This window comes from Trachypithecus francoisi, unplaced genomic scaffold (genome assembly GCF_009764315.1).
Source record: "Trachypithecus francoisi isolate TF-2019V2 unplaced genomic scaffold, Tfra_2.0 Lachesis_group6, whole genome shotgun sequence".
In the NCBI taxonomy this organism is placed as follows: Eukaryota; Metazoa; Chordata; class Mammalia; order Primates; family Cercopithecidae; genus Trachypithecus; species Trachypithecus francoisi.
The window spans coordinates 1,269,895-1,293,821 of record NW_022681471.1 but is presented as its reverse complement, the minus strand read 5'-3'; the positions used below and the strand labels follow the sequence as shown (position 1 = coordinate 1,293,821).

General features: G+C 41.7%; 1 long non-coding RNA gene across 1 annotated transcript; it reads right to left on the bottom strand.

The window, feature by feature from the left end:
• LOC117077225 lies at positions 1-23,424 on the bottom strand. The gene is made up of 3 exons (XR_004434706.1): positions 23,331-23,424; positions 1,137-1,143; positions 1-95 (listed from the first exon to the last, which is right to left on the bottom strand). It is a non-coding gene; the product is annotated as an uncharacterized LOC117077225 (long non-coding RNA).
• Between the last annotated feature and the right edge of the window lie 503 nt (positions 23,425-23,927).

Here is a 23,927-nt window from a genome sequence, read left to right as displayed (position 1 = left end):
CTTTTATTTAAAATTCTCTACTTAGAAATCCCCTTCCAAAGTACTGTGGTTCAGATGGAACTGGCAGAAGATGAGGTAGCCATTTGGTGAGTTTCCTAGGGGTTGGTAAATAAAAAAGAATGTTGTGTGAATGAGTGATAAATCACTATAATGATGAGTTACTTTTCAAATGATCCCCTATGTAATACCCACACATTAATTAAACTAATCACCTCGTTAAGGTGCCTATGAGTTTTTGCTTTCTAAACTTGATCCACAGAGGTGATGCAGAACTGTTCTGTCAGCTGCCCAAAGAGCCATCTAGGATCTCGGTGTACCCCCAAAATAGTTGGAGAAGACTAATGGGTGAAGCAGACTATGAGATCTGTGGTCATTAGTATACTCCTCCAGGTCCCAGAATATCTTCAGATCAAATTGGGATTTGGAAAGGAGCCAGGAAAGGTAAGCCTTTCTTGTTACCACAGGATGTAGGCTGTGATGAGTTTGGAAAAGTTTGAGAAGGATCATCTGCTGGATCCATCTATACTGCTTTAGGCTGGCCACAGGAGGAATGTAGAAGTAAAATGGGACTGGAGGTGAGCTGGAGCCCTGCAAGATGTCATGAACTGAGTGCTTCCAGAAAGAGCTCCAGAGCAGACTGCTTTGTTGCACTCCAGGATGACAACTGGGACACTTAGTGTCCCTTGTTGGAGAGAAATACAGGTGGGGAGGGTGCTGACTCTAGGATGCCTAAGTGCTGCAGGGCTAGCGCAGCTAGGGGGTCTCACAGCACCCCACCAACAGCCTCTTCTGGAGGCATTCCCAGGGTCTAGCATATTCCACAGAAGTCTCCTGTGTGGTCACACACCACGGAGGATGGAAGCAATCCTGACCAGGGTAGGGCAGAGCAGATGGGAGCCTTCCTGTGCCCATACATGCGAAGGTCCTGACTGTCTCTGGATGTCTTGAGCCTGCCCACTGAGGGACTGATGTGAGACCTGTCAGTCACGGTCCTGCTCTCCTAAGAAACCTCTCTGTTCCACCAGCTATGACTGAAGCCCTGCACTTAACTTCAGCTTCCTTGGCAAGCGGCTGACCTCCTGCATGGTTCTTGAAAGGTGTATTAGTGCATTCTCATGCTGCTGATAAGGACTTACCCGAGACCTGGAAATTTGAAAAAGAAAGGAGTTTAATTGGACTTACAGTTCCACATGGCTAGGGAGGCCTCACAATGATGGGGGAAGGCAAAAAGGAGCAAGTCACGTCTTACATGGATGATGGCAGGCAAAAAGATCTTGTGCAGGGCAACTCTCATTTTTTAAAAACCTTGGGATCTCATGAGACTCATTCACCATTATGAGAATAGCATAGCATGGGGTGACTGCCCCCATGATTCAATTATCTCAAACCGAGTCCCTCTCATGACACGTGGGGATTATGGGAGTACAATTCAGAAGGAGATTTGTGTAGGGACACAGAGTCAAACCATATCACCAGCTCTTCCCTGTGGCAATTACCCCGTCAGCCTTTCCGGAGCAAAGAAGGGGTCCTGGGTCTCCTTTTATCCTTGATCCCAGGGCAGGAGCTGAACATAGGGACAGCAGGGGCTAGTGGCAGGATGCCTGTTATGTCCCAAGGGAAATCCACAAAATAGCATGAGAGGACAAAGCCAAGGTTGCCCATCACTCAGACTGAGGGTCAGTGCAAACGAGCCCTGCAGACACTGACACCTACATGGATGCAGTGAGAGTCCACATGTCTCATGGGCACTGTGCTTCGTCCTACTTGCCCCACCATGTATCTGGTTGCCAGCCTGCTCAGTGGAGTTGGCTCGAAGGAAATCGCTGAGTCACCCAATCTGCTGAGAATAAAAGAGACCAGGCCAGGCAGGTACACAGCAAGGCAGGACACATGTCTGGACATAATAGCAGCCTCTGGAAGACTGGACCTCTAATATTCACGTCAAATGGTCGCTGTAGCCTGGCAACTGCACTTGGGCCATGAGCTTCCATGGTACCCTAAAGGTCAATGGAAGTCTTCCTGGAGGCTGGACTTCTTGGCACATTTGGGGTCCTAAGCCTGCTGCAGGCTCTACCATCTTCTCACTTGATTTATCTCTGGGATCCCTTTGTTTTATTTGTGTGTAATGCATTTTATCTTGCTGTATTACATAATTCTTTGTCGCCTGCCCCAAATATTTTCTGAATGAAGCAGGAGTGAAAAAGAGGGGGAGGAAAATAGTGAGTGAAGTCCCTTCTCATTCCCACTTAACTCCTTAATGTCTTCACCTCATCTGCATTCCCCTCTGGATCCCCAATGTCCTGTTAATGGAGCACAAGCTCATTGCGGGGCTGGTGGTTCCAAACTGCAGGTGTTCTGAACTGCAACCCATCTGGAGCTCTCAATGCAGAAACTTCTCCATCTTTCTTTATCCTAGGACCCACCTCTCCTCCACGGTATTTGTCTCCATGTCATATGGATAGAACAGGAGAGAGGCCACTGGGTAGGATTCTGTTTCAAGCTCTCACTGGCACCACCACCTGGCTCCTTTAAGATCAGTCCTAGGGGCATATTGATAGGGCAATAGTCAGCAGTAGAAGATGGCTGGCACTCCCTTGTTTGTGGTGGGGGTCGGGCAGCTCAACCCAGTAAAAGAGACAGGGCTTTGAACCCATAAGAAAGTAAGTTTGAATATGAGCTCTGCCACTTATAAGCCCATACATCAGGTATCCTTTGTGTACTTCAGTTTTCTCATCTGTAAAATGGGAGTAATAATAGTACAACTTCAGAGTGTTTATGTGAGCATCATATAACATGCCACTTGTATGTAAAATGCTTAACCCTAATAACATGGTCATTAATAAGTGGCCATTATTATTGTGTGCCCATGCTGTATCTTCCCCCACATTTTAATATTCCTGAACCTGTATATGTCTTATGATCCATATGTGCATTAATAAATGCATTTATTTTCTTTTCTCCTTGAAAATCTGTTGCCATGGATTGTTTAATCCCACATCTTTGGACTGCATAGACATGATATAACTTGTTCTAGTCCTGCTTGGGGCAATAACCAGGGCTACTGAACCAGGACCTGGATCAACACATAGATCTGTGAGAGCTGCTTCCAAGACTTCCTCCAGGCTCGCCCTCCCTGCATTCAATCTCACACCCCAGAGCTCTGCAAGGGAGAGTCCTCCAGGTGAACACACTGAATGCCAAAGAAAAGGTCCCACACTGTGCCTGACCTTGGTTTCCCAGGTTCACATCTATGAGGAGTACTAGAGCCACATTCCAAATTCTCCAGGCCACTGCTTGCACTTCATTGGGATGGCCCAATGGTTATTTTTAAAAGTGCATTTTTCCTTGCACAAATGTTTGCGTATTTTGCAAAAGCCTAGAGTTACCTACCTTCCAAGTATAAATCTCTTTCTGTGCCTAAGTGTTGCCAATTTTCTTTTCTCTCTATCTTAAATTTAAGGAGCAGATAAAAGCAATCTTATGTGCCCAGAAAGAAGAGAACCAAATATTTGTGACCAGCTCTGATATGCACAACTGAGGTCATTTTAGAGGATGAAGCTGAGGCACATTTTCTCCATCTACTTGTCATTGCTCTAGTCCAGGCCTGCTCCTATTCTGTGGGAATCCTCAACCCTGGACATTCCAGTCTCTTAACTGTTACCATATGACAGTAGCAACACAAAGAAGTAGGGAGAGAATGGAACTGTATGTGAACAAACCCACTGTATATATTTTAATTAAGCTGGTATTAATTTAAATAGATTGGTGCAAGTTAAACTATCAATTGTAGTCCCGAGGACAACTGCTAAGAAAATAATACCTTAAATGACAATGGGATTAAATGGTAGACTAGAAAAACATATATTTTTCACAAAGGAAGGTAGTATTGAAAACATAAAGAAGGAAAAATACATATGTGATATAAAGAGTAAATCACTGGCTACAACACAGAAGTATTACCTTACCAGTAATTTTAAATGTAATGGATTAATCACCTCAATTAAAGTCAGAGATTGGAGAAATATATTTTGGAAGCCTGTTCTAACTATATACTGATTATAAGAGAATCCCGGGGTGTGAGCAAGATGGCCAAATAGGAACAGCTCCAGCCTCCAGCTCCCAGCGTGAGCAATACAGAAGACAGGTGATTTCTGCATTTTCAACTGAGGTACCAGGTTCATCTCACTAGGGAGTGCCAGACAATTGGTGCTGGTCAGCTTGTGCAGCCCGACCAGCGAGAGCTGAAGCAGGGCGAGGCATTGCCTCACCTGGGAAGCGCAAGGGGGAGGAGAATCCCTTTAGAAACTGAGACACACAACACCTGGAAAATCGGGTAACTCCCACCCTAATACTGTGCTTTACCAAGGGTCTTAGCAAACGGCATACCATGAGATTATATCCCACACCTGGCCAGGAGGGTCCCATGCCCACGGAGCCTCCCTCATTGCTAGCACAGCAGTCTGAGATCTAACTGCAAGGCAGCAGTGAGGCTGGGGGAGGGGCGACCGCCATTGCTGAGACTTAAGTAGGTAAACAAAGCCTCGGGGAAGCTCAAACTGGGTGGAGCCCACCACAGCTCAAGGAGGCCTGCCTGTCTCTGTAGACTCCACCTCTGGGGACAGGGCATAGCAAAAAAAAAAAAAAAAAAAAAGCAGCAGAAACCTCTGCAGATGTTAATGACCCTGTCTGACAGCTTTGAAGAAAGCAGTGGATCTCCCAGCACAGGGGCTAAGATCTGAGAACAGACAGTCTGCCTGCTCAAGTGGGTCCCTGAACCCTGAGTAGCCTAAGTGGGGGACATCCCCCACTAGGTACAGACTGACACCTCACACCTCACACGGCAGGGCGGGGTACACCCCTGAGATGAAGCTTCCAGAGCAAGAATCAGACAGCAGCACTCACTGTACAGCAATATTCTATCTTCTGCAGCCTCCGCTGCTGATACCCAGGCAAACAGGGTCTGGAGTGGACCTCAAGCAACCTCCAACAGACCTACAGCTGAGGGTCCTGACTGTTAGAAGGAAAGCTAACAAACAGAAAGGACACCCACACCAAAACCCCATCAGTACATCACCAGCATCAAAGACCAAAGGCAGATAAAACCACAAAGATGGGGAAAAAGCAGGGCAGAAAAGCTGGAAATTCAAAAAATTCAAAAAATCAGAGCGCATCTCCCCCTCCAAAGGAACGCAACTCATCACCAGCAACGGATCAAAGCTGGACGGAGAATGACTTTGACGAGTTGAGAGAAGGCTTCAGTCGATCAAACTTCTCAGAGCTAAAGGAGGAACTATATACCCAGCGCAAAGAAACTAAAAATCTTGAAAAAAGAATGGAAGAATGGATAACTAGAATAATCAATGCAGAGAAGGCCATAAATGAACTGACAGAGATAAAAACCATGACACAAGAAATACGTGACAAATGCACAAGCTTCAGTAACTGACTCGATCAAATGGAAGAAAGAGTATCAATGATTGAAGATCAAATGAATGAAACGAAGCGAGAAGAGAAGTCTAGAGAAAAAAAAAGGAAAAAGAAATGAACAATGCCTCCAAGAAATATGGGATTACGTGAAAAGACCAAATCTACGTCTGATTGGTGTGCCTGAAAGTGAGGGGGAAAATAGAACCAAGTTGGAAAACACTCTTCAGGATATCATCCAGGAGAACTTCCCCAACCTAGTAGGGCAGGCCAACATTCAAATTCAGGAAATACAAAGAATGCCACAAAGATACTCCTCGAGAAGAGCAACTCCAAGACACATAATTGCCAGATTCACCAAAGTTGAAATGAAGGAAAAAATGTTAAGGGCAGCCAGAGAGAAAGGTCGGGTTACCCACAAAGGGAAGCCCATCAGACTAACAGCAGATCTCTCGGCAGAAACTCTCCAAGCCAGAAGAGAGTGGGGGCCAATATTCAACATTCTTAAAGAAAAGAATTTTCAACCCAGAATGTCATATCCAGCCAAACTAAGCTTCATCAGTGAAGGAGAAATAAAATCCTTTACGGACAAGCAAATGCTTAGAGATTTTGTCACCACCAGGCCTGCCTTACAAGAGATCCTGAAGGAAGCACTAAACATGGAAAGGAACAACCAGTACCAGCCATTGCAAAAACATGCCAAAATGTAAAGACCATCGAGGCTAGGAAGAAACTGCATCAACTAACGAGCAAAATAACCAGTTAATATCATAATGGCAGGATCAAGTTCACACATAACAACATTAACCTTAAATGTAAATGGACTAAATGGTCCAATTAAAAGACATAGACTGGCAAATTGGATAAAGAGTCAAGACCCATCAGTCTTGCTGTATTCAGGAGACCCATCTCACAAGCAGAGATACATATAGGCTCAAAATAAAGGGATGGATGAAGATCTACCAAGCAAATGGAGAACAAAAAAAAAGCAAGGGTTGCAATCCTAGTCTCTGATAAAACAGACTTTAAACCATCAAAGATCAAAAGAGACAAAGAAGGCCATTACATAATGGTAAAGAGATCAATTCAACAGGAAGAGCTACTATCCTAAATATATATGTGCCAATACAGGAGCACCCAGATTCATAAAGCAAGTCCTCAGAGACTTACAAAGAGACTTAGACTCCCATACAATAATAATTGGAGACTTCAACACCCCACTGTCAACATTAGACAGATCAACGAGACAGAAAGTTAACAAGGATATCCAGGAATTGAACTCAACTCTGCACCAAGTGGACCTAGTAGACATCTACAGAACTCTCCACCCCAAATCAACAGAATATACATTCTTCTCAGCACCACATCGCACTTATTCCAAAATTGACCACATAATTGGAAGTAAAGCACTCCTCAGCAAATGTAAAAGAACAGAAATTATAACAAACTGTCTCTCAGACCACAGTGCAATCACACTAGAACTCAGGACTAAGAAAATCAATCAAAACTGCTCAACTACATGGAAACTGAACAACCTGCTCCTGAATGACTACTGGGTACATAACAAAATGAAGGCAGAAATAAAGATGTTCTTTGAAACCAGTGAGAACAAAGATACAACATACCAGAATCTCTGGGACACATTTAAAGCAGTGTGTAGAGGGAAATTTATAGCACTGAATGCCCACAAGAGAAAGCAGGAAAGATCTAAAATTGACACCCTAACATCACAATTAAAAGAACTAGAGAAGCAAGAGTAAACACATTCAACAGCTAGCAGAAGGCAAGAAATAACTAAGATCAGAGCAGAACTGAAGGAGATAGAGACACAAAAAACCCTCCAAAAAAATCAATGAATCCAGGAGCTGGTTTTTGAAAATATCAACAAAATTGATGGACCACTAGCAAGACTAATAAAGAAGAAAAGAGAAAAGAATCAAATAGACGCAATAAAAAATGATAAAGGGGATATCACCACTGACCCCACAGAAATACAAGCTACCATCAGAGAATACTATAAACACCTCTACGCAAATCAACTAGAAAATCTAGAAGAAATGGATAATTTCCTGGACACTTACACTCTCCCAAGACTAAACCAGGAAGAAGTTGAATCCCTGAATAGATCAATAACAGGCTCTGAAATTGATGCAATAATTAATAGCCTACTAACCAAAAAAAGGCCAGGACCAGATGGATTCACAGCTGAATTCTACCGGAGGTACAAGGAGGAGCTGGTACCATTCCTTCTGAAACTATTCCAATCAATAGAAAAAGAGGGAATCCTCCTTAACTCATTTTATGAGGCCAACATCGTCCTGATACAAAAGCCTGGCAGAGACACACAAAAAAAGAGAATTTTAGACCAATATCCCTGATGAACATCGATGCAAAAATCCTCAATAAAATACAGGCAAATTGAATCCAGTAGCACATCAAAAAGCTTATCCACCATGATCAAGTGGGCTTCATCCCTGGGATGCAAGGCTGGTTCAACATATGCAAATCAATAAACGTAATCCAGCGTATAAACAGAACCAAAGACAAAAACCACATAATTATCTCAATAGATGCAGAAAAGGACTTTGACAGAATTCAACAGCCCTTCATGCTAAAAACTCTCAATAAATTCGGTACTGATGGAACATATCTCAAAATAATAAGAGCTATTTATGACAAACTCACAGCCAATCTCATACTCAATGGGCAAAAACTGGAAGCATTCCTTTGAAAACTGTCACAGGACAGGTATGCCCTCTCTCACCACTCCTATTCAACATAGTGTTGGAAGTTCTGGCTAGGGCAATCAGGCAAGAGAAAGAAATAAAGGGTATTCAGTTAGGAAAAGAAGAAGTGAAATTGCCCCTGCTTGCAGATGACATGATTGTATATTTAGAAAACCCTATCAACTCAGCCCAAAATCTCCTTAAGCTGATAAGCAACTTCAGCAAAGTCTCAGGATACAAAATCAATGTGCAAAAATCACAAGCATTCTTATACACCAGTAACAAACAAACAGTGAGCCAAATCATGAATGAACTTCCATTCACAATTGCTTCAAAGAGAATAAAATACCTAGGAATCCACCTTACAAGAGATGTAGAGGACCTCTTCAAGGAGAACTACAAACCACTGCTCAGTGAAATGAAAGAGGACACAAACAAATGGAAGAACATACCATGCTCATGGATAGGAAGAATCAATATCGTGAAAATGGCCATACTGCCCAAGGTAATCTATGGATTCACTGCCATCCCCATTAAGCTACCAATGACTTTCTTCACAGAATTGGAAAAAACTGCTTTAAAGTTCATATGGAACCAAAAAAGAGCCCGCATTGCCAAGACAATCCTAAGTCAAAAGAACAAAGCTGGAGGCATCACGCTACCTCACTTCAAACTGTACTACAAGGCTACAGTAACCAAAACAGCATGGTACTGGTACCAAAACAGAGATATAGACCAATGGAACAGAACAGAGCCCTCAGAAATAATACCACACATCTACAGCCATCTGATCTTTGACAAACATGACAAAAACAAGAAATAGGGAAAGGATTCCCTATTTAATAAATGGTGCTGGGACAATTGGCTAGCCATAAGTAGAAAGCTGAAACTGGATCCTTCCTCATTCCTTATATGAAAATTAATTCAAGATGGATTAGAGACTTAAATGTTAGACCTAAAACCATAAAATACCCTAGAAGAAAACCTAGGTAATACCATTCAGGACATAGGCATGTGCAAGGACTTCATGTCTAAAACACCAAAAGCAACGGCAGCAAAAGCCATAATTGACAAATGGGATCTAATTAAACTAAAGAGCTTCTGCACAGCAAAAGAAACTACCATCAGAGTGAACAGGCAACCTACAGAATGGGAAAAAATTTTTGCAATCTACTCATCTGACAAAGGGCTAATATCCAGAACCTACAAAGAACTCAAACAAATTTATGAGAAAAACACAAAGAACCCCATCAAAAAGTGGGCAAAGGATATGAACAGACATTTCTCAAAAGAAGACATGCATACAGCCAACAGACACATGAAAAAATGCTCATCATCACTGGCCATCAGAGAAATGCAAATCAAAACCACAATGAGATACCATCTCACGCCAGTTAGAATGGCAATCATTAAAAAGGCAGAAAACAACAGGTGCTGGAGAGGATGTGGAGAAACAGGAACACTTTTACACTGTTGGTGGGATTGTAAACTGGTTAGACCATTATGGAAAACAGTATGGCGATTCCTCAAGGATCTAGAACTAGAAATACCATATGACCCAGCCATCCCATTACTGTACAGTATATACCCAAAGGATTATAAATCATGCTGCTATAAAGACACATGCACACATATGTTTATTGCAGCACTAGTCACAATAGCAAAGACTTGGAATCAACCCAAATGTCCATCAGTGACAGACTGGATTAAGAAAATGTGGCACATAAACACCATGGAATACTATGCAGCCATAAAAAAGGATGAGTTTGCATCCTTTGTAGGGACATGGATGCAGCTGGAAACCATCATTCCCAGCAAACTATCACAAGAACAGAAAACGAAACACCACATGTTCTCACTCATAGGTGGGAACTGAACAATGAGATCACTTGGACTCTGGAAGGGGAACATCACACACTGGGGCCTATTATGGGGGGGGGTGGGGAGGGATGGCATTGGGAGTTATACCTGATGTAAATGACGAATTGATGGGTGCTGACGAGTTGGTGGGTGCAGCACACCAACATGGCACAAGTATACATATGTAACAAACCTACACGTTATGCACATGTACCCTAGAACTTAAAGTATAATAATAAAAAAAAAGAAAACAAACAAACAAAAAAGAGAATCCCATTACATCCAATGACATAAATAGGATGAAAGTAAGTATATGGGAAAAGATATATCATACAAGCAGTAACCAAAAGAGGGCTGGAGTGGCTATGCTAATATCAGACAAATAGACTTTAAAATAAAAGTTGTTACTAGAGGAAAGGGAAGATATTTTATAATGATGATAAAAGTTTTAATCTATCAAAAATATGAAACATTATAAGCATATATGTACCTAATAACACAGACCCCAAAAATATAGGAAGAAATAATTAAAGAGAGAAATAAACAATTCAACAATAATTATTGGAGACTTTAAACCCTGATTTCAATAAAGGTATAACAAGATAGAAGGTCACCATGAGTATAGAATATTTCAACAACAACGTAAACCAGCCAGACCTAAGCCCCAATTATAGAACACAACACCCAAAACAGCAGAATATTTTTCTCAAGTATACATGGATCACCTTTCAGGATAAACCATATGTAAGCCCACAAAACAAGTCTCAATAAATATAAGGGGATCGAGATTGTACAAAGTATTTTATCTGTCTGCAATGGAATAAAATATGAAATTAATAACATCGGTAAATTTCAGATATTCACAAATTTGCAAAAATTAAACTACATACTCCTAAACAACCAATAGGCAAAAGAAAAAATCACAAAGGAAATTAGAAAATATTTTGAGATAAATGATAACGAAGATATATGTACACACATGGTCATGTACAAGTGAACACCAGCTTATCACATGGTTCAGGTGCACTAGCTTGCATTGTTGATTGCACAGTTTTAGAGAGATGTGGTGATGACCCTATTTTGCCACTTCCAGAGACCAGATGTACTGTGCAATTAACCAGAAAACACCGATTTATAAAGCATGAAAATAAGAATCTCTTCTGAGCTTATAACTAAATGTATCTAAACTATAATAAACACTAAATTCCAATGACTTGATATGGTTTGGATCTGCATCCCCACCCAAATCTTATCTCGAATTGTAATCCCTACATGTCAGGGGAGGGACCATGTGGGATGTCATGGGATCATGGGGGAGAGTCCCCCCATGCTGTTCTCAAGATAGCGAGTTCTCATGAGAGCAGATGGTTTTAAATTTTAGCACTTCCCCATTTGTGCAAACCCTCCATCCTGCAGCCTTGTGAAAAAGGTGCCTGATTCCCCTTTGTCTTCCACCACGATTGAAAGTTTCCTGAGGCTTTCTAGCCATGCTTCCTGTTAGGCCTGCAGAACTGTGAGTCAATTAAACTTCTTTCCTTTATAATTACTCAGTCTCAGGTAGTATTCTTTATAGTGGTGTGAGAATGGACTAATACAGGACTACAGCTGTGCCTAAACAGGCTTCATCAAAAATAATAATAAAAATCTACTCCAAAAGATGAACAATGGCTACCTCTGCCATATGGGAGGATTTAGATGGGCTACCTTCTCAAGTTGGGAACACAATCCTGTGCATACGTGCTTACCAGTGCCACACCATAGATTACAAGTCAGCACGGGAAACCCAATCAGAGACTATAAGATGCCCCTCAATAAATAATTAGCTGCACAGCTTCAATAAGTGTGCTTATCTAACAGCCTAATATCTCTTTCAGGGACTAACTTTACAGCTGAAGTCACAATCTTCTAGGGGTGGTCACCAATCAATGATTAGGCAATGCAGTTGTAGTCAAGACCATACACTTCTCAGAAAGTCCACCAGCCAATGACTGAGCAAGTCGAGGGTAAAATGGCTTAGAAAGTCCCATAAAAGGGACCCCTCCTCCAAGCAATCTTTGCTTCAGAGCTCCAAATTGGACTAGCAAAGACTTTGTGAGATCTGCCCAAAAGACAAGAGGGAGAAATCGGATATGTATAATTGTTAAGTTCTTACATGACATGCGAAATAATATACTATTTGAAGGTAGACTGTGATTAAGTAGAGATTACATTGTAAACTTTAGGGCAACCACAAAAAGTTCACTAAAAGAGATACACATAATTAGGCAGCAATGAAGATAAAATGGAATAATAGAAAAATGAGTGCCTATTCACAATAGCAAAGACATGGAATCAACCCAAATGCCCATCAATGATAGACTATACAAATAAAATGTGGTACATATACACCATGGAACACTATTCAGCCATAAGAAGGAATGAGATAATGTCCTTTGCAGTGATATGAATGGAGCTGCAAGCCATTATCCTCAGCAAACTAATGCAGGAACAGGAAACCAAACATCACATGTTGTCACTCATAAGTGGGAGCTGAACAGCGAAAACACAGGGAGGGGAACAACATACAATGGGGCCTGTCGGTGGGGCAAGGGAAAGACAGCAATAGGAAAAATAGCTAATGCATGCTGAGTTTAATACCCAGAAAGCTGGGTGGGAGCCTGAGGGCCATCAACACATGCATTTCATCAGAACAAAGAGGTACGCATCAAGCCTGGAACAAAGAAATATATTGTCTCACAAGACAATAAGCCCAGCACAGGCTGTGAGGGCTCTTTATCTCCCAAGAAGAAAATGTTCCAGGTACAAGGCCCACCTTATGCAACTGAGCAGGTTGGTCAACATGTGACAGGACATGACTGCCTTTACCAACAATATTAAAAGGAGAATGTATCATTATTGAGATTTATCTCAGAAATTCAGTATTCTCAAATCAATCTCTGTAATTAACTGCATCAACAGACTAAAGGAAAATGCATTTGATCATATTCAAATGATTAAAAAGTTTTTATGATAAAAAGTCTAGACAAGTCGAATTAAAAAAGAAATAATTCAACTTGATATAGGACATGAAAAAGAAAAGAGGAAACCTCTACAGTTAGCATCATGCTTAATGATGAAGGACTGGATAAAAAGCTGGGATGTCAAGTCTGACCAATCCTACCAATATCTCTGTGAAAGTCCAGACCAATGTAATAAAGCAAGAACAAGATATTAAGACATTCCAATAGGAAAAGAAAAAAATGAAACCATCTCTATCTGCAGATGACACTGATCGCATTTGTCCCTTTTCACACTGTTATAAAAAAAATACCCAAGACTGGGTAATTTAGACAGGAAAGAGGTTTAATTGATTAGTAGTTCCATATGGCTGGGGAGGCCTCAGAAAACTTACAATCATGGCAGAAGCGGAAGCAAGCATGTCCGTCTTCACAAGGTGGCAGGGAAGAGAAGTGCAGTGTGAAGGGGGAAGAGCCCCTTATAAAACAATCAGATCTTGTGAAAACTCAGTCAGTATCATGAGAACAGCATGCAACTGCAGGCGCAATACCACCTGGAAACCACCAAGGCTTGGGGCTTGCACTCTCTGAAGCAATGGCCTGAGCTGTACATTGGCCCCTTTTAGCCATGGCTGGGATGCAGGGCACCAAGTTTTGGGACTGCACAAAACAGCAAGGCCCTAGGCCTGGCACACGAAACCATTTTTTTTTTTTCCTTAGGCCTCAAGCCAACCGGAAGTCCTGAATTCCTAGCCTTCCCAATTCTAGGAACCCCCTGCCCCTGGTAGGGAGGAAAGCATCTGATGTCAAAAAGACTCAAGGGCATCATGGACCTTCCATATGGGTACAGGACTGCAGGACACCCATCAGCCTCCAAAAGACCTCTCCACTGCCTTTCAGTTGCTAGCTTCTCAGACTCATAGGCCCAGGGGAATTACAATGGGGCTGCCGCTGGCCTGGGAAGAGCAAAAACTGTGGGGCCTTGCACGTAGCAGGAAAAGACTGGAAGGAGACTCAAGACCATGACAGCTCCTTTCTGTGAGGGGCCCTGAGAGGGCAAATAGGTAATGACGGAGGGTGCCAAGTGAGAGGAATGTAACGAAGGGACGGTTGTGAAATTTGAGGAGAGAGGCGGTGAGGTCAGGAAGGAGATGTGGGGTCCTCAGGAGGGTGTTGAATAGGGAGAGGGCACGGGGTCAAGGGGTGTGGTGCATGGGGTCTGCAGAGGATGTGGGGTCAGGAAAGGGTCTTAGGATTTCAGGTGTGGGGACACACAATGAGGTCCCAGGAGTAGAGCCCATTGAAGTGGAGGCTGTGTTCTATCTGCAATCTTGGTCCACACTCCTTAAGATTAACCAGAGAAACACATAGAGGACAAAAAGATAGTGAATGTGGACAGAGCAGTGAAGATGCCAGTGGCCACAGAAAATACTGTTTCTTCCATGCTCTCGCCGGGGAGTGCTGCGGTGTTTGATGGAAGGTACAGCAGTAGGAGTGGTGTCAACTTCGACCTGCCAGAGCAGACGAACAGTACTTGAAGGAAACGCTGGGGTCAGAAGCCATGTAAAAGCTTCCAAATGCACGCGTGTCAGGGCCAGCAGAGGCAGAAGGTGCCAGCAACCCAGACCTCATGACTCCTTCTGTGGGGATCAGTCACGTGGCCTTGGCATTGGTCAGACAGGAAGTGAGGTGGGTTAGGACTGAGAACTACCACGAGTCAGCAGGGCACCACCAGCTTGGATCCTGGGTCTGGAAGAAGACCATATCTGAAGCAGTGCCCCTCCTCCCTCGGATTTGCCCAGGTCACCCCAGGAGGCCATCCCATTCTTCTCCTGCCATCTCAGGAAAGTACATCACAGTGGAGGGCATAAGCTGACCCAGTACCCCCAACCATCATCCTATGCGTGACTTTACACACAGATACTTTCCTACACACAAAGACTAGTTCAAAGCTGCTTGTCACCATCCTTTAAGTGAATCTTTAAGGAGCCTAATGTGACAGGGCCTCAGGTCAGGCCCACTTAATCAAATCCAGCACCTTCTGAATGACCACCAGGGCACACCCAGAATCTGCCTGGAGGAAGCCCAAGCCCTGCCCTGACTGCTTTTTCTCTACTTCACCTTTCTCTCCTCTTCAAGGAAATAAATTTGCTTATGCTGAGGGTCACTTGTCACCAGGCTGACTTATTTCTTCCACTCTGTCCTACAACAGTACTTGTGGACTCCAGGCAATGCTCCTGCAACCGCATCACCTAGGGACTAGTTAAGAACCAGCATCTCAGGCCCCACTCAGCCCTAAGGAGTGAGAATCCACATATCAACAAGATCCACAGGAGACTCCTGTGCATGTCCCCATGTGCTAATCCAGATGTGGTGTTTCTTCTTTGTGCCTCTGCCTCAGGGAATCTGTGACTCACTGAATTCAAGGTCCTCTGTTCATTAGTCAGGTGGAATCAGGCAGGATGTCCTGACTGGATCCTTTTCAGAATCTTCCGCCAATGAAACCATACCACATAGCACTTTCTGAAGTGGATGCACTTTTTTGCAGTTTACCATTCCCAGCAACAGTGTATGAGGGCTCTAATTTCTCTACAACCTTGTCAACACATTATTATCTGTCATTTTTGTTGTAGCCATTATAGTTAGTATGAAATGGTATCTCATTTAGGTTTTGACTCGCATTTCCCTAGTGACTAATGAAGTTGAGCATCCTTTCATGTTATTTTGGCCATTTGTAGGTAGGTATTCTTTAGGGAAATTTCTATTCATATTCTTTGCTCATTTTTGATGGTTTGTCTTTATATTATGGTATTGTAAATGCTCCTTACATATTCTGGATACAACTTTCTTATCTGATACACAGCTTGCAAATATTTTCTCTCAGTCTGTGGGTTGTCTCTCTGTCTAGAGGAGCCTTTTAGAGCACAACATGTTTTTTTGTTTGTTTTTTGTTTTTTTATTTTAGGGAAATCTAGTTTATCCATTTGTGATTTTGTGGGGGAAAACTATGCTATAAATTGGAGGGAAAAATGCAACTGAGTGGCAGTATGAGCTCAAGGAAGAAATTTTTTGACAGTTGAAATTGTCACATTATTTTTACTGTGAATGATCCAGTAAAGAGCAAGGATTAGCTAATAAAAGAGAAAAAATGAGACAATTTCAAGAGAAAAATGCTTGAGAAAGAGTCTGTTCTAGGCTCTTACATAGTGCTGGAAAGCTTTGTCTTTTGTCAGAAAAGAAATGACAGAGAATGCGGGTATATTGGTGGCATCAGAGGTGGGATAAAGAGTGAACTGCCATCAAATAGTTTTCATTTGCCTTATAAGAAAGGTGGAAAATTGGCCAGGTGTGGTGGCTCACGCCTGTAATCTTAATATTTGGGAGTCCGAAATGGGCAGATCACCTGAGGTCAGGAGTTCGAGACCAGCCTGACTAACATGGCGAAACCCCATCCCTACTAAAATACAAAAGATAGTCGGGTGTGATGGTGGGCACCTGTAATCCCACCTACTCGGGAGGCTGAGGCAGGAGAATCACTTGAACCCAGGAGGTGAAGGTTCCAATGAGCCAAGATCACGCCATTGCACTCCAGCCTGGGCAACAAGAGTGACACTTTGTCAAAATAAAATTAAAAAAAGAAAAGAAAGAAAGGAAAGAAGGAAGGGAAGGGAAGGGAAGGGAAGGGAAGTAGGAAGGAAGGAAAATTATCAGATACTGTTGAAGGCTAGAGTGTTTTGGAGATTTGAGAAGATTTGAAATAGATTTTTTGCAGAGTGAGAAAGTGAATTCACTAGAGGAATTAAGCAAGTTGTCTCAAATACTTCAAAGGACATCACAAAAAACTGAAAAGGCAACTCACAGAATGGGAGAAAACATAGGTTAATCATATGGAATAAGGATCTAATATCCAGAATATGAAGAGAACAGTCACATTTTAACAATTAAAACACATATAACCCAATTTAAAATGGGCAAAGGATTTGAATAGACAGTTCTTCAAAGAAGATACATAAATGCCCAATAAGCACATGAAAAGATGCTCAACATCATTAGTCATCAGGGGAACACAAATCAAAATCACAATGAGATACCACTTTACATACACTAGAATGGCAAAAATAAAAACGGCAGACAATAATAATATCTCTAAGGATATACAGAAATTAGAATCCTCATACATTACTGCTAGAAATATAAAATGATGCAGCTGCTATGAAAAACATTTTGGCAGTTCCTGAGAAAGTTAAGAATGGAGTGTTACCTTATGACCCAGCCATTCCATTCCTAGAACCACACCCAAAATAATTGAAAGCAAATAATCAAACACTTGTACATTAATGCACATAGACGCATTATTCATAATACCAAAAGGTGGAAATAACCCAAATGTCCATCAAGAGATGAATGGATAAACAAAATGTACATACATTTGTTCATCCTTGAGAAAATGAAGTGCTGATACACACTATCACATGAATGAAGTTTAAAAATAGTATGGTAAGTGAAAGAAGACAAACACACACAAAAAGCTAAATGTTGTTTGATTACATTATTATGAAGTTCCAAGAATAGGAAAATCTATGGACAAAAAGTAGATTAATTCCTGTCAAGAGCTAGAAGAAGAGGGAATGGGAAGTGATGGTTAATGAGGAGGTGTTTTCTCTTGGGGATAATGAAAATGTTCTGGAATTTGGTATGGCACAACTTATTAATAGTTAAAAATAGTGACAATTACTGAATCATACTTTTGAAGTGGTAAATTTATGGTATGTGTATTTTTTTAAAAAAGAAAGCAAACTGACAACCCACAGAATTGTGGTGGAGAATAGGAAAGAGCATCAGTAGAGAGCCTCTTTGGGGTGCAGCCCTGCTGAGCTCATAAAAGCGAGGAGGGAGCAGGAACTCTGATATAACACTCCCACATGATGGACCTCACTCTACATACAGGTAGAGACAGATCACCACCGGGAGACTTTGAAGGTGATAGCAAAAACAAAGCCTAAACCCAGCTAAACTACCGAAGAAATTGACCACACACTTCCCTCGCACACAAACTTACAACCTAGCTGAAGAAGACACATTCCGATTTACATGCATTAATATTATTTACCTCAGCCTCTACTGTTCTTTTACACATGAGGACTGGCATTCAATAAAAATTATAAAATACAAAAAAATTAATAACTAGTAACTCATTTTCATGAAGAAAAGCAATAAACAGACCTGGACTCAGAAATGACCTAACTGCTGACTATATTACAAAGTTACTTGGAAAGAATTGTGATTAATATGTGTATGAGTCCATTTTCACACTGCCGATAAAGACATACTCGAGAGTGGGAAGATTACAAAGAGGTTTAAGGGACTTACAGTTCCACATGACTGGGGAAGCCTCACAATCATGGTGGAAGGCAAGGAGGAGCAAGTCACATCTTACATGGATGGCAGCAAGCAAAAAGAGAGAGAGAACTTGTGCAGGGAAACTCCCCTTCATAGAACCCTCAGATCTCATGAGACTTATTCACTATCACGAGAACAGCAGGGGAAACACCTGCCCTCATGATTCAATTACCTCCCACCGGGTCCCTCCCACAACACATGGGAATTCAAGATGAGATTTGGGTGGGGACACAGCCAAATCATATCAACATGTTAAAGAATATAGTGGAAAAACTGAACAATATGTATGAAGACAGGTATCAAGAAAATCATGAATCACTGCACATACTTGTTAAAATAATTGATTGGGACGCCATAAGACTGAAGCAGCTCTAGCACCCTGAGTTCCTATGTAAACAAACTGAAAGTTTACTCAATGCAAATGGAAAAATGAAATAAATTTTACCAAAGTTGGCCAACTAACCTCTAATAGGGGATTTGCCAATTGGAAATCACCAAATAACCACTAACTAGGGGCTTTAAGACTACTGCTCCACTTTTTTTTTTTTTTTTGAGACAGGGTCTCACTCTGGTGCCAAGCTGTTGTGCAGTGTTGTGATCATAGCTCACTGCAACCTATGCCTGTCAGGTTCATGTGATTCTCATGCCTTAGCCACCTGAATAGCCAGGATTACAGGTGTGTGTCACCACACCCAGGTGATTTTTTTATTTTTAGTAGAAATGAGGTTTTGCCATGTTGGCCAGGCTGGTCTCGAACTCCTGACCTCAAGTGATGTGTCCACCTCAACCTCGTAACGTGCTAGGATTACAGGCATGAGCCACTGTGCCTGGCCCTACTGCTCCATCTAAACCAAAAAAAAATATTTTCTTTGCCTTGCTTCTGCACGCACATCATAAAAGTTCTGCCCTCATGCCCTTTTGGTGAAGCCCTGGATCACCTGTGGTTTTATGTTGCCCAATTCATGAATTGCTGTTTGCTGAAATAAACTCTTTACAATTTAATTTTTCTAAGTTTATCTTGTAACACAACTATTTTCAGTTTACTGTACTCATTGAAACAAATAACTGATCTCTGAGTGATGAGAGATGGAAAATAAAGTGAGCCCTAAAATTTCCTTAGCTTACTGCCTGGAGGACAGAGGACACAGCAGGAAAGCCTTGATATTTTTTGAGTTGAGGAGGTAGAATTGGGAGGACAGAGAGACTAAAAATTGCAGAACAAAATAATGAAGAGGAGAAAGTCATATAGAGAGAAATCTCCAGAGCTTACATGGGTATGAGGATAGTTCTTGTTTCCTCTATTCAGAGTGAAAAACCTTATAAAGCATGGGACATCAGCCAAAAATCTTAAGAGGGTTTTGTCCAGGTTATGAGGCATTATAAGCTATAGACTAAAAACTGCTCTGATCTCACCTAAAAAGTTAAGAGCAAGACTTGAAAAAAATGCTACTATTTTCAAGAAACTTATCTATGCTGAAGAATAAATTCCAATAATATTTTATAGAAATACAAAATATCCAGCACTCAACAAAGTAAAACTCACAATGTCTTCCATCCAATCACAATGATCAATTTTGTAAAAAAGCAGAAATTATGATCAATAATGAGGATAAAACACACACATGACACCGATAATAGAGATTGTAGGCAAAGACAATTAAAAAATTCTGGCTCAAGCCTGTAATCCCAGGACTTTGGGAGGCCGAGATGGGCGGATCACGAGGTCAGGAGATCGAGGCCATCCTGGCAACACGGTGAAACCCCGTCTCTACTAAAAAAAAAATACAAAAAACTAGCCGGGCGAGGTGGCGGGCACCTGTAGTCCCAGCTACTCGGGAGGCTGAGGCAGGAGAATGGCGTAAACCTGGGAGGCGGAGCTTGCAGTGAGCTGAGATCCGGCCACTGCACTCCAGCCTGGGCGACAGAGCGAGACTCCATCTCAAAAAAAAAAAAAAAAAAATTCTGAATGTATATGAGAACCACAAAGCAGAGGGGAAAATGAGGGATAAAAAAATACTTAAGGAAATAATGAAAAGTTTCCAGGTTTGATAAAAACCATAAACCCCAAAATCTAATAAACTAAAAAAAAAAAATCGCAAGAACAATAAACGTGTATAAAGGTATACCAAGGCACTTGATAATCAAATTGTTTAAAATCACTGAGATTTTAAGAAGAAATCACAAGAAACTTTTAAAAGTAACCAGAGATACAAATTATGTACACTACCTACAAAGGAACAAAGATAAGGATGACAGCAGATTTCTTGTGAAAGATAATGAAAGCCAGAGGAGAGTACTATCTTTACATATTGAAGGAAACAAATACTAAAGACATAAATTTCTATATTGATGAAAATATATTCCAGGAATAAAGATGAAACCCTTTTGTTTCAGGAATGCAAAATTATAATGAATTTATCACCAACATATGTGCACTAGAAGAAATGTTAAAGCAAGTCCTCCAGGCAGATGGAAAGTGATGCCAGAGAAAAATCTGGATCTACACAAAGGAATCAAGAGCCCTAGAAGGTGCAACTGCCTGCAAAGTATAAAACATATTTTCCTTGTTATGTAATGTCTTCACAGCAAAGTGACTGTTTAAAGTAACAGTACTTAAAGTACTTAAAGGTATTAAGTTAAAAAACAGCAATGTATGATGTGGCTTACAACATACGTAAATACAAAATGTATGCTTAGAATAGACCATAGGATGAGAAGGGGGAAATGGAAGTATACCGTTGGTTTTTATGTATCTGACTATTGTAAGTGCCAATGGGTAGAGTTGAATAGAGATGACTGTTTTCCTCATTGCACATGAGGCATATTAATAAGGTGAGCCTGCACATAATAGACATTTTTAAAAAACACTCATCATTTATTATGTGAACGGAGAGAGTGCTGTGAACTCCAGACAATTACTCTTTAATATTCCTTAAATGAGAAACTCTTACAGAAAGAACTTTACCTTGTTTTCTTAAAGGAAATTAAGAGACATATCTCTAATAAATTTTGGTTGATATGAAGCCATCTGAACATCAGTCAAGGGGATTGTGTACCATGTGCGGAAGCAGAGGCAACAGGTAAAAGTAAAATGAGTCAAGATCCTCGTTCTTGTTGAGCATGCTTGTACATGGTCTAAGAATACTCTCAAAAGAAGGAAACACAGTGAAAATGCCCATAATGCTGTTTGGTGATGACAGGCTGTAGCAGGGGCCTCTTTTCCAGAGGAGAGGCTGAAGCAGGGCTAGGAATGAGGTTAGAGACAGAGATTGGGGCCAATACTAAGGAAGATCCTTGCAAAATTCTAAGAGGAATAGTGGATTGAAGGGAGGGAGGGAGGGTAAACAGTCCCATTTTGAGAATAGATAATAGATAAATACATAGAAGAACAGTGTATGCCTATGTGTGTTTAGGTCAGGGGTAGGACAATGAAGAAATGGGTAAACAAGAGGTGACATGGTGAGGTATACTGACGATACAGAGATTGCGGGCTATCAGTTGTTGGCAGGGCTGGAGAGCCAGGAGGCAAAATTGGGATTCAGTGCATTGGGCAGAATGGCATCCACATAGATATGTGCCTGTGCAGGGGCATGATGAAGCCCACCTTTGAGGAAGGTCTTCTAGCACAGAGCTTTCCCAGTAGTGCAGGGACATCCCTAGTGTTCTGTAGCAGGTGAGGCATCAGGGCCCACTGCCTCAAGGAGGGAGAAAGGATGCTGGGTGAACGGACTCTGGGACTAGAGTGCTCACTTCAACCAGACTGCTCTGCCTTCTAATGTTCATAAATTGGGGTTCTATGGAAGGCTTCAGTTAAAATAAGGGATTCTATGTCTAAAATTTGGCAACCATAGTCTACTTGTGAGATATGGGATGCATCGTGGTGTCCTGGCATCCTCTACTTGTGCCTAATATTGCCTTCAGTCCTTTGCTTCACTAACTTTAGTTACTGCAAAGTTGCCAGCTGCCTACAACACACTAGATTAGAGGAAGTTTAACAAGGAAGTGTGTACCATCTTCATGGATTTTCCATCTACCCTTCAAATATCTGCACTTTAAACCAATCCTCTATTCCAGACATTATCTGCTGACATGTAGACCCACTTTTGTAGTCACAGGACACAGGTTCTCTGTTGGGACAAGAACGCGGAAACCATGGGAGGCATTCTGAGCTGGGAACATCATCTGGATCATTTTTCCATACACCTTTATCTACAGTTACTGAATTAATTGGTCCTGGGCATTCCCACTCCAGCTTACCGCTCCTTGCAGATGCACATTCCCTAACGTTGCTCATTGGTATTCCTAGCCTGTATCAATGGTCAGCCATCAGTCATCAACTCCACTCGCATAGCACCCACCTCTATGAAGGGGGTCCACTGTACACAGGAAAAAATTTGTCAGCCTCCACTGGGGATCAAGACAGCTCCCTGCCCTGGTGAGAGTGCACAGGATTACTAGAGTGGTCAAGAGAATGACTTAGGCAGCCAGCTATACCCTTCCTGACAGGAGACAGGGAAATTTTAATGTAGGCTGATTGTATATGTATATGTATGTGTATATGTATATGTACATATATATATTCACTCCATGGTTCCTGACACTCTCATAGATCTTGTTATTTCCTAAGTGAGTAAAACAATAAGAATATCTTTCATTAAAATATTTGTCCTTTTGTCTTTGGTTCCTGAAGCAGTTTCAGAACAGCTTCGGAACAGTAAAGGTGGAAGACAGTCTTTTGTTATACTGTCAGAGTGCTTTAGGCCTCAGAAGCAGACCTCAGAAAACACCACCTTGCTCTCTAACTTTCTTTTGCCCCCCTTTCACCTTCTTCTTTTTCTCCCTAAGACAAGCTGTAGAAACGAAAAATATACTCATCTCCCCTCACCTGTCTTAGAGCTGGTCATAAATAAATTCTCTGACCTACCTTGTCTGATTGTAGGTCTTAAACTGCCATTTCAGAAGAGGTCCTGACCCATACCCTGGAGGACACAATGCTGCTCAGGGAGAACAGGAAGAATCTGAACAGACAAGCCTTGCTGGTTTCCCGACTCAGTCTCTTAGTATTAGGTTATATCTTTCTGTCCAATCATATTTCTACACATCTGTCCATGCTTTAATCATGCCTATCCAATGAAGTCTTAGTAAAAGGCCCAGGAGGACAGGATATTGAGAGCTTCTGAACAGCTGAATTCATGGAGGCTTGCAGAAAGGTGCATAAGAACTCATCCATGTGCCAGGAGAGTGCTGCACCCCAACTTCATGGGAACAGAAGCCCTTGTAGGGCAGACCCTCCAGAACTCGCCCCATGTACCTCTTCATATGGCTGTTTCATTGTGTCCTTTAAAATATCCTTTGTTATAAACCAGTAAACAAAAATGTTTCCCTGAATTTTGTTAGCTTATCTAGCAAATCAAGCTTAAAGAAGGGGTCATGACAACCTGAAGTTGAAGCCAATCAGTTAGAAGTTCCAGGGGCCTGGACTTTTGACTAGCATCTGAAGTGAGGGCACTGTTGTGGGACT